Source organism: Oryctolagus cuniculus, chromosome 10 (assembly GCF_051225735.1).
Source record: "Oryctolagus cuniculus isolate XC-2025 breed Fujian yellow rabbit chromosome 10, ASM5122573v1, whole genome shotgun sequence".
Classification (NCBI taxonomy): domain Eukaryota; kingdom Metazoa; phylum Chordata; class Mammalia; order Lagomorpha; family Leporidae; genus Oryctolagus; species Oryctolagus cuniculus.
Window position 1 is genome coordinate 76,699,547 of NC_142876.1, and position 9,249 is coordinate 76,708,795.

General features: G+C 42.6%; 1 long non-coding RNA gene across 1 annotated transcript; it reads right to left on the reverse strand.

Moving 5' to 3' along the window:
- Nucleotides 1-1,301: 1,301 nt before the first annotated feature.
- LOC149124295 (uncharacterized) lies at nucleotides 1,302-8,380 on the reverse strand. Its single transcript, XR_016215157.1, has 4 exons — nucleotides 8,309-8,380; nucleotides 5,358-5,470; nucleotides 3,615-3,688; nucleotides 1,302-1,585 (listed from the first exon to the last, which is right to left on the reverse strand). It is a non-coding gene; the product is annotated as an uncharacterized LOC149124295 (long non-coding RNA).
- Between the last annotated feature and the right edge of the window lie 869 nt (nucleotides 8,381-9,249).

A 9,249-nucleotide genomic window follows, 5' to 3' on the forward strand; every position in this document is an offset into this window, starting at 1 on the left:
TGCTAGCAATCACAAGAAGCTTGAAAAAGTCCAGGATTCTCCTCTCGAGTCTTCAGAGGGAACCTGGCCATGTTGACATCTTGATTTCAGACTCACAGGCTCCAGGACTGGAGAAGAATATATTTGTGGCCCAGTGATCCTGTTTGTGGGTGCTATCAAGGCAACACTAGGAGATTAATACCTCGCCCTGGAGTCCTTCCCGCTCATCACTTACCATCCCCATCCACAATCTTGAGGCCTTGCCCTGTTTCCACTCTGATCCTCTGTAGCTGAAAAGCCTTCTGGAAAAAGTCACATATCAGCTACTCTCTTAACCTGCACTTCAAGCTTCTTTCAACTTCCCAGCATCTTTCTTCCTCCAGAAGGAAACCCACTTTCTCCAGTACCACTTCTGAGAACAGGAAGGCAGCCTTCTTACTAGAACCATTTGTAAACTATTTACTCTTTAAAAAATAACTTCCGAGGGCCCTCTTGCTTCTAAAGGACCTTGGGTCTTTTGCTTTCTCTTCTGCCAAGCCTCCTAAAAGAACGAGTGTGTACTGTCTACATCTATCACAGCCCTCAAACCACCTACCACTACTTCTTTCCATTCTATCCTCCTAACATGTCCCGGCCATTGATCTAACCGAGTCCATGTTTTTTGATCCTACTGAGTCTTCTTTTTTCCTAAAATCTCTCACACATCCAAGTTTGGGGCTCACGTTTCCTGTTCTCTTCCCATCTCAGCACTAACTCACTCCATTCCAAATTCTTCTCCTTCCTTGCATGTCGTCATGCAAGCACTCCCTCAAGTATGGTCTTTCATTTTCTCTTCTTTCACAGTGTCCTTTGCCGACCACAGCTAATCACCTGCATTTGTCTGTCCTCTCTGCTGTATTTATTACATACTTTATAAATCCTCAATGTATACTTTATTAAGTCCTTGAGCGAGTAAATGAATGAAGTCAAATCTATACCGTTTAGATCCACACTTTTCTAAATGTATACAGAAGCAGGTTTTATTTATGATGCATCTCTAATGCCTAGAATAAATCTGTTTTCTTTACATGCCTAATGAATAAATGAATAAATTAATGGTTATTTTTACACAAATGTCCCATTTGCAGAGAAAAATTCAATAAATCCAATACTAAATTTATTTCCCCACCTGTATGCAGGGCTTCCTTCTGATTTTTTTATTCTCTGTTGTAAGTGTCACAACAGTACTGAGAGTTTGCAATCTCAGGGTCATTATCTGCTCCCGTCTTTGTCTTATACTTTTTCAGTTTACCTAATGATTTACTTTCCCTATCTATAAAATACTTCAAGTATCTTCTTTTCCCCTATCCCAATTCTCAGACTCTGTATTTTCACTCATTTCTCTAATTTTTTTAAAGATTTATTTGAGAGGTGGAGTTACAGAGAGAAGGAGAGACAGAGATAGAGGTTTTCCATCCTCTGATTCATTTCTCAAATGGCTGCAACAGCCAAAGCTGAGCTGATCTGAAGCCAGGAGCCGGGAGCTTCTTCCATGTCTCCCACATAAGTGCGGGGGCCCAAGCACATGGAGCATCTTCCACTGCTTTCCCAGGCCATTAGCAGAGATCTGGATTGGAAGAGGAGCAGTCAGGACATGAACCAGTGCCCAAATGGAATGCCAGCACCACAGGCAGAGACTTAGCCCACTACACCATGGTGCCAGCTCCCATTTCTCTATTTTTTTAAAGACACATTTTATTTATTTGAAAGGCAGTGTTACAAAGAGAGAGAGTGGGAGAAAGGGAAAGAGAGATGGCGTGTGTGAGTAGTGAGAGAGAGAGAGAGAAAGAGAGAGACTTTTCATCTACTGATTCCCAAAATGGCCTCAATGGCCAAGGCTGGGCCATACTGAAACCAGCAGCCAAGAGCTTCTTCCACGTCTCCCACATAGGTGCAGGCACCGAAGCACATGGGGCATCTTCTGCATCCCTATTCACATTAGCAGGGAGCTGGACCAAAAGCGTGGAAAACACAGGACTCAAACCCATACACATATGGGAGCCAACATTGCATCAGTGGTGTAACTTGCTACACCACCATGTGGGCCCATTATTTCTCTAAAGTTTTCCTGCCCATCAATCCTAGATTCATAATTGCAATACGAGTCTCATCTTTTATCCCTTTCTTTTACTCCACTGGTAAGTAAAGTTATTGAGAATACAAGTTCTAATGTAAGCTTGACCCAGAATGAATCCCAACTATGCCTCTCTTTGCAACTCCTATATAAACCAGGGACTCAATCCAGGACATATGTGGGTGGCAGGGACCCAATAATTGAGCCATCACCACTGTCTCATAGGAACTAAATTAATAGGAAGGTAGACTCAGGAGACAGAGACAGGAATGGAACCCAATCTTCGGATGTAGGATCTAGGTGTCTTAATTACTAGCTAAATGTCCACTCCTACAAATTTTTAAAAGATGAGTAAATTAATTAAGTTGCTAGAAATTTCTTTTTAATGGGTAATGGTGCTACCATGAGAATTGGAATCTGTTGGAAGACCAAGTACCCCAGGAACCTCATCAGTACTCTTTAGCTTCCTTAACTATTTCACTACTTCTTAATCTGAGAACGCACAGTTCCCCATCAGCTCACATATGCTGTTCCCTGATTTGTATCCACCCTTCCTGCCACACCCCTCAAGTGAGAGAGGAGACTCTTCCTAGCAACTCCATGTTCTTCCCTCACAAGGGCACGCCCAGGGTTCCCATCACAGCTAAGGCTTTATTTTGTTAATTATCATTCCTTTTATCTGCACATCTAAATCTTAGCCATCCCTCAGGGCCCAGCATAAACTCTATCTCTCTAAAAGATGTCTAACCCTTCCCAGCCGGGTGTTTTAGCCCCTTTGCTGCTCTACCCATAGTGCTTGATGCATAATCTCTTCATTTGCTTATTACTTTGCATTATTTTTATCAACTTACATATTTTTAAATCCCCTAGTAGACTGAAGTTATTTGAAGGCCTCTATGATTTACATCTCTTATCTTGGTCAATTTAATAGGATGCCTTGCCCTTAAGAAGGCTTGGCAGATAACAGCAATGAAGGAGAATGAATGGAGTGCATCAGTGTTCCATTTGGTGATAAGACTTGGGAATTTGTGACACAAGAAATAAACTGTATGAAGCATTTTTATAAAGATGTTGCAATTTGTAGGAGGTCTAACCACTCATTACTACTCCTTTCCAAATTTGAACTCAATTGAGAAGTTGACCTAGAAATGAAACCTTAACTGATCATCCTTATTAGTGGCAAAATTGGACTGGAAAAAATAATTCACATCCAAAGCCAAAACAGGCCTTCCTGTAACAGGCTCTGAAAGGAATCACATCTAGCAGGTCACAGACATAGCAGCTGTAGGTGCACAACCTCCATGCCAGAGAGGCCAGCCCAAGCCTGGGAAGATTGTACAGAGCATCCAGGTTGACAGTGAGAGCATGCAGCACTTGCAACAGGCTTGAGAGAGAGCCAGCCAGGCTCCAGGCAAGAAAAGGGCAATGGTCTTCGCCCAGAATAACTGATGTGGTTTGGACATGTCCTCCCAGAAATTGCTATGTTGGAAACATAATCTCTAAATCTGCATGTTAGTGTTACCTGGAGATGGGACCTTTGGGGGATCGCTGGGATTAGATGAGATGAGCAGGGTTCCCGTGATGGCAGTAGTGACTCTACAAGCAAAGGAAGAGAGACCTGAGCTGGTACATTTGCTCTCTCTTACCAAGCAATGCCCTCCACCTGCTACAATGCAGCAACAAGGCTCTCACTAGATGCCAAGCAGATACTGGCACCATGCCCTTGAACTTCTCAGCCTCCAGAACCCTGAGCCAAATAAATTATTCTTTATGAATTACCCAGTTGCAGGTATTTTGTTTGAGCAACAGAATGGACTAAGGCCTTCATCAAAACCAGAAAGGAGTGAGGATTAAAAAGAAGTATTTTCTGTATGAGAGGACCAGAAAGAAACAGAAAGGAAGCAAAAAGTGTTCTCCCAACAAAAGACACACAGAAGCTTAGGTCATAAACTAAATCATGTAACTGCAAGAGACAGGAGCATGGGAAAAGCACACACAATTCTCCCAAATTCCTATGATTTTAATGCCTGCTTTTTAAGAAAAGATGCACAAGAAAAATAGACTTTAGATCGTGTTAGGAGAATCTTGTGTCTGATTTATGCAAAGGAAAATGTTTTATCTATTTACTTGAAAGGCAGAGCATCAGAGAGAGAGAGAGAGAGAGAGAGAGAGAGAGAGATGGATTGTCCACCTACTGCCTAAACTAGTTCACTCCCCCAAAAAACAGCCAGATCTGGGCCTTGCCAAAGCCAGGAATCTGTAACTCCATCCTGGTCTCCCAAGAGAGCAGCAGGGGCCCAAGCACTTGGGCCACCTTCCACTGCTTTCCCAGGCATGTTAGCAGGAAGCTGGATCATAAGTGGAATAGCCAGGACTCCACCTGGCTCTCCAATACAGGATACTGGCATCAGAGGAAGCAGCTCAACCCTCCGTGCTGCAATGCCAGCCCCCAAGGTAAATTCATAAAAACATACACTTGCCAGTTGCTCACTTAGTCAAATACAATCTTTGCTCTTTAATCAAAGAATGCTACTAGCTGGGCTACATCTCACTGAAACAGACCCTGTGGTTTCTGACTGCCCAGTTGGTCCCAGGAGACCATCCTGGCATAAATACACAAGCAAGGTCACCTGCTCACACTCAAAACTTGTGACATTTTCACTTCTGACACTGTAACCTTCCCACCTGACCCAGAAATACAAATATCCACCTTGGCAAAGGAGGGATGTCAGCTCCATAGAGATTTAGCAATTCAGCCAGTCAGTGGCTTCTCTGGTGAGAAAACGTCCCCTGGCGTTCAGTAAACTCTGCTCCACTGTGACTTACAAACAGAATCAAAGTGTGCATTTGCTCCTGTTGTCTGAATCGGGTTTCTTCTGGGGGCTTGTGATATCACTTTCCATGGTAGGTCACTTTACAAAGGGTTTGTAAATCATTAAACAACTATTGTTGGAAGAGTGACAAGAAAGAGTAAGGAAGCCTCCCCTCCCCCTCCACAGTCTTCTGGACCTCACCAAATATCAGCTCCTGGAATCAGCCATGCTGTGCCTTTACCAAAAGCTGTTGGAAGCCTGAGAAAAACGGGCTAGATAGAATTAAGAAAAATGGATGTACCCCACTGACCCTGAGTATGGTAGAGAAACGTGAAAAATGTGTGAATTATTAGCACAGTAGAAAAATATTTTATTTAAAAACCACATCCTCACAGCTCTGCCTGAAGGGCTTCACTCAAGCAGCAAGGAATAAAATAAATAAATAAACGTACAGATTCAAAGCTCAGGATACTCGAGAATCCATCAAATTGTGTGTAGGAGACTCGCACGGTGGGAGTCCTAACTTGTAAACCATTAAGCTTCCAGGCATGCATCATACTTCATCCTAAGGGGACAAAAGAGGAATTTCAAATGAATCTCCCAGTTCCTTCAGAGAGCAGTTCTTTCTGTTAAAAAAAAAATTATCTTTCAAGGAATCAAATTCAGGATTTTGCTTTGTATTGCATTCATCCTCAACAAAAATGAAATAAAAGATTGCAAAGAACCACTTGCCTATTATTGTCTTGATAGTAAGGAAGCAAAGAGGGAGGGAGGGAGGGAGGGAGGGAGGGAGGGAGGGAGGGAGGGAGGGAGAAAAGAAGGAGAAGAAATAGCTGTGTCTTGACCCTTTAGATAGGGATTCCTTGAGTTACAGACAATTCATAAGACACCAGGACAAATGCTGTGTCTTTTTTTTGACAGATAGAGTTAAACAGTGAGAGAGAGACAGAGAGAAAGGTCTTCCTTCTGTTGGCTCTCACCAAAAATGGCCGCCACAGTCGGCACTGCACCCCCGATCCCAAGCCAGGAGCCAGGTGCTTCCTCCTGGTCTCCCATGGGGTGCAGGGCCCAAGGACCTGGGCCATCCTCCACTGCACTCCTGGGCCACAGCAGAGAGCTGGACTGGAAGAGGGGCAACTGGGACAGAATCCAGCGCCCATATGGGATGTCAGCACCGCATGAGATGCAGGTGCTCCACAGTGCCGGCCTCCAAACGCTGTGTCTTTTTTTTTCTTTTATAGTTTTAAAAATTTATTTATTTACATGCATTTATAATTACAACATTAGGAACATAGTAATTCTTCCCACCATACCTGCCCTCTCACCCACTCTCCCACCCCTCTTCTTCCTCCCTCTCCTGTTCCCTGTCCTGTTTTTCACTAAGATCTATTTTCATTTAACTTTACATACAGAGGATTAATTCTATTCTAGGTAAAGAGTTCAATGCTTGTATGAGAAAGAAAAAGAAAAAGAAAGAAAAAAAAAAACTTTTTCAACAGTCCAGACAAGGGCTGTTCAGTTAGTGCATCTTGCAGGTGATTTTGCTTTATTTTCCCCTTCCTCTTTTCTCTTCCTTCCTCCCCTCCTTTCCTTTTAGAAACTTAATTATCTTTAAAGAAGAACCCAAGAATGATACATTTTTGTGAGCTTTTAGACACAGCTATAACTATGAGACATAAGAATATCTTCCACTTAATACACTAAAAGGAAGTGAATCTTTTTTTTAACTTTTATTTAATGAATATAAATTTCCAAAGTACAGCTTATGGATTACAATGGCTCCCCCCAATAACTTCCCTCCCACCCGCAACCCTCCCCCTTCCTTCTCCCTCCCCCCTTCCATTCACATCAAGATTCATTTTCAATTATCTATATACAGAAGATCAGTTTAGCATATATTAAGTAAAGATTTCAATAGTCTGCACCCACATAGAAACACAAAGTGAAAAATACTGTTTGAGTACTAGTTATAGCATTAAATCACAATGTACAGCACACTAAGGACAGAGATCCTACATGAGGAGTAAGTGCACTGTGACTCCTGTTGTTGACTTACCAAATTGACACTCTTGTTTATGGCATCAGTAATCACCCTAGGCTCTTGTCATGAGTTGCCAAGGCTATGGAAGCCTTTTGAGTTCACCAACTCTGATCATATTTAGACAAGGTCATAGTCAAAGTGGAAGTTCTCTCCTCCCTTCAGAGAAAGGTACCTCCTTCTTTGATGGCCCGTTCTTTCCACTGGGATCTCACTTGTAGAGATCTTTCATTTAGGTTTTGATTTTTTTTTTTTTTTTTTTTTTTTTTTTGCCAGAGTGCCTTGGCTTTCCATGCCTGTAATGCTCTCATGGGCTTTTCAGCCAGATCCACGTACCTTAAGGGCTGATTCTGAGGCCAGAGTGCTTTTTAGGACATCTGCCATTCTATGGGTGTGCTGTGTATCTCGCTTCCCATGTTGGATTGTTCTCTCCCTTTTTTAATTCTATCAGCTAGTATTTTCAGACACTAGTCTTGTTTATGTGCACCCTTTGGCTCTTAGTCCTATCATTATGATCAATTGTGAACAGAAATTGATCACCGGGACTAGTGAGATGGCATTGGTACATACCACCTTGATGGGATTGAATTGGAATCCCCTGGTATGTTTCTAACTCTACCGTTTGAGGTAAGTCAGCTTGAGCATGTCCCGAATTGCACATCTCTTCCCTCTCTTATTCCCACTCTTATATTTAACAGCGATCACTTTTCAGTTAAGTTTCAACACTTGAGAATAACTGTGTATCAATCACAGTATTCAACCAAAAGTATTAAGTAGAACAAACAAACAAATACTAAGAGGGATAACGTATTAAGTTGTTCATCAACAGTCAGGGCAAGGGCTGATCAAGTCACCGTTTCGCATAGTGTTCATTTCACTTTAACAGGTTTCCTGGGGGACGGAGCCAAGATGGTGGAATAGTGAGGGTGCGCACTGATAGTCTGGGAAAAGATAGTTTAATAAAAGTGGAGTTACGGTAGCCTCAGGAAAAGGATCAGGGAAAAATTGCAGAGGAATCTCTTCTGGATCTAGTGGCTGTGACTCGGAGGACCTATGGGGAGAGCAAGGTCGCCCACCACGTGGAAGCCGAGCCACGGGAGCCACCGGACCCGCTGGACCCGCCGGACCCGCCGGACCCGCCGGACCCGCCGGAGCTGCAGAGTCTGCATGCCAGCGCTGGAAGGGGAGGTGAGACAAAAAGCCTCTTGGTAACCTGAGACATTGGCGGGGAAAGGCAGAAAGAGCCTGCAGAGAACGAGGCCTGAAACCCCATTGGGGAAAGTTCACCAGGCTGGCTGGAGGAGAGAAAAAAATCGAATAAATAAGGGGAACCTGCACGGACATTTAGCCTCTCTCTCCACTCACCTTACAAAGCCGAGCAAGACAAAGGGCAGGCGCCATTTTACGTGAGTAAAGCGTGCGTGCCATTTTGCATATGTAAAGCAGGTCCCCCTCATTAGCCAAGCAGAAAAACCTGACTCTGGTATGCAAACGAATACCCACAGGGGCCAGATTTCCTACATCAACTACTCTCAACTCCACTCAGCTGTGTGGAATTACTTCCCAACTGAGTCAAAAAAAAAAAAAAAAAAAAAAAAAAAAAAAAAAAAAAGAGAGAGAGAGAGCAAGAGCGAGCAAACGCTGTGTCTTAAAAGTAGATGAGGGGCCTGCGCCGTGGCACACTTGGTTAATCCTCCGCCTGCAGTGCCAGCATCCCATATGGGTGCAGGAGAGGAACTTCCAGAGGTGCTTCCAGAGAGGTAAAACATCTTGCCTGGGACCACACTGCTGGTCAGTGGCAGAGCTGAAGTGGCAGATTGAGTCCTACTTCCATCTGACCTAAAGACACACTTTTTTTCATTAGATTGTTTTTATTGGCACACAATGATTGTACATATTTATGGGGTACAATGTAATATTTCGGTACATGTGTAGATTTTAATGATCAAATTAGGGTAATTAGCTTCCATTGCTTCATCTACTCAAGATTTCTTTGTAATGTGATCATTCAGAAGTCTGTATTCTAGCTATTTAGAAATATTCAATATGTTATTGCTAACTATTCTTACCCTACTGTGCAATAGAACACCAGAAAGATAATTTTTTAATAAGGGAAAAAATTCTTTTAATTCAATAAAATTAAACCTTTCTAAGGTTTAATTTACACATTTTTTATTTTTCTTTATTTTTAAGCATTCTCTTTTTTTGAGAAACTTAATTAACCTTGAAGAGAAACCCGATGATACATCTTTTGTGAGCACTTAGACATAAATATAGTTTGAGACATAAGAATATCCTCCACTTAA